Source organism: Nansenia antarctica (genome assembly GCF_963989245.1).
Source record: "Nansenia antarctica genome assembly, chromosome: 10".
Classification (NCBI taxonomy): domain Eukaryota; kingdom Metazoa; phylum Chordata; class Actinopteri; order Argentiniformes; family Microstomatidae; genus Nansenia; species Nansenia antarctica.
Window position 1 is genome coordinate 33955066 of NC_137680.1, and position 2500 is coordinate 33957565.

At 59.0% G+C, this 2500-nt stretch overlaps 1 protein-coding gene across 1 annotated transcript in view; it reads right to left on the bottom strand.

Annotated features, from left to right (window-relative positions):
- plekhg4b (pleckstrin homology domain containing, family G (with RhoGef domain) member 4B) overlaps positions 1-2500 on the bottom strand; it is a gene marked incomplete at both ends in the record, with an annotated part of 52661 nt that overhangs the window by 33248 nt on the left and 16913 nt on the right.

Sequence of the window (2500 nt, forward strand, 5' to 3'; positions counted from 1 at the left end):
CTCAGAGGAGCCGGAGGAGCCCAGGTTCATGGGGTTCTGCAGAGCCTCCATGTAAGACTTCCGGAACAGTCTGCGGGTCTCGAAAGCCGCCGAGTCCCTGGGGTGGCGCCGGCGGGGGCCCGAGGGGTTACTGAGGTCCGTGCCGAAGGACAGGGTCCTGGCCCTCTCTGTCCCTCTGCCTTCCTCCCCCCCCTGGGTCCTGGCCCTCTCTGTCCCTCTGCCTTCCTCCCCCCCCTGGGTCCTGCCCCCCCTGGGTCCTGGCCCTCTCTGTCCCTCTGCCTTCCTCCCCCCCCTGGGTCCTGGCCCTCTCCTTCCCTCTGCCTTCCTCCCCCCCCTGGGTCCTGGCCCTCTCTTTTCCTCTTCCTTCCTCCCCCCCCTGGCCCCCCATGCCGTCTGTCTCGGCGCTGGCGGTGGCGTTGGCGGTGGAGCGGAGGCCTGCGGAGTCGGGGCATGTGGACCCCCTGCTCGGGGCGGTGGTGGCGGGCTCGGAGAACATGGAGTCGGCCCCCTGGGAATGCAGGGACTCTCTGGAGCTGCGGTGGCTGTCCAGGGTCCCCGTGGAGCCGCTGGTGGCGCTGCAGGTGCTCAGCTGGCCCCGGAAGCCTCCGCCGCCGCCTCGGCGCGCCTGCATGATGGCGTCAGCGGTGCTGCTGACGAACAGCGGGTTGACCACGTTCTTCCACGGCGTCCGGTACACGACCGCGCCGGTGGTGAGCAGGCAGTTTTGCAGCGGGTGGAGGTGACGGTGGTCGCGGTCGCGCGTTACATTCTGCAGGAAGTCAGCGGTGAAGACGCTGCCGTACATGCTCTCCGCCACAGGGATCTCGGCGACCGCCTGCCCGCTGGCCGACAGGCATTTGATCACCAGCTTGGCGGCCTTGCGGCCCAGAGGGACCACCTGGAGGTAGAAGTCTCCCTGCTTCAGGCGGACTTTGTGCAGGGGAGCGAGCTGCAGGACTACCTTCTCGTGGATGCAGAGGGGCCACCCCTCATGGTAGAACAGCAAGCCTCGGAAACGGACCTTAGAGAGATGGACAGGAAACCCAGAGTCACTCACCACCGCGAAAACAATCATAATAACTCATCATTATAATAATTCATTGTGTTTATATAGCGCTTTTTCCGAGGCTCAATGACGCTGACAATATGGGGAAAAACTGAAGACACCTAACCCAACAAGCAACAGATAATATGAGCACATAGAACACAGAGTTAAAGAACAGGGAACACAGTAATGCAGCAATGTCTAGGGGGGGAGGGGGGGTGGCAGGGTTAGAGGAGATGGTTAGGGGTAGGGGAGGTTGTATGCATGTCCAGGGGGGGGGGGGGGGGGGTGGCAGGGTTAGGGGAGATGGTTAGGGGTAGGGGAGGTTGTACGCATGTCCAGGGGGGAGGGGGGGGGGGGGGTGGCAGGGTTAGGAGAGATGGTTAGGGGTAGGGGAGGTTGTATGCATGTCCAGGGGGGGGGGGGGGGTGGCAGGGTTAGGGGAGATGGTTAGGGGTAGGGAGGTTGTACGCATGTCCGGGGGGGGTGGCAGGGTTAGGAGAGATGGTTAGGGGTAGGGGAGGTTGTACGCATCACATTCTATTTTTGCCACTTCAGTGAAAGTATGTGAGGAGTGTCCAGTGACACTGGTAGGTATAGAGTGTGTCTGAGGTTGTTCTAACATTATGTTTAACTTCTTATGGAGAGGTAATCCTCTGTTCCTAGGACCTCAGGGAACCGTCGCTCTCTTTCACCCGTCAATCTAACCAGCTGATTCCTCAAACCTGCCTCATCACGCCTGGTCACCTAGCAACCACCACACTAAACCCTAACTGTGACACTATTATACAAAAGAGCGCCAAAAAGCACATTAAACAGTTCTCAGGACGGGAGTTTGCCTCTGTTATGTACAGTATGTATCCCACTGGCTTGCTGTCAAAGTCAAGACAATTATTGGAAAATGCAGCGTGACACACAGGAGTCTCATATTGCCAATAATACAAAGCCTCTCACACACCGCAAGCTGTTTCTCAGAGGCTGGGCTTATTTAGGGTGAAACCACTGCTCTATAGCTATCGTCACAGTGTAATCACTGCATCATATGAATACAGAGGAATAAGGTTTCAAGACTTGGGTCATGGGGCCCTTAACCAAGACAAGCAATCAAAGGTTGCGTGGAGCCAATATTAGATTTCAGCGAGGGCCCCAGGGCCCAAGGCTCTCCAGCACACCACAGCTTCCTCTCTGTTTCTCTCTATTCAGACCAGAAGATGGCTGGCTCTCTCAGCTTGTTTTTCGGAACAATGATGAACTCTGTCTCACTCTCACAGTCCCCCCCCTCTCACAGTCCCCCCCCTCTCACAGTCCCCCCCCTCTCACAGTCCCCCCCCCCCTCTCACAGTCCCCCCCCTCTCACAGTCCCCCCCCCCCTCTCACAGTCCCCCCCCTCTCTTACAGTCCCCCCCTCTCACAGTCCCCCCCCTCTCACAGTCCCCCCCCTCTCACAGCCCCCCC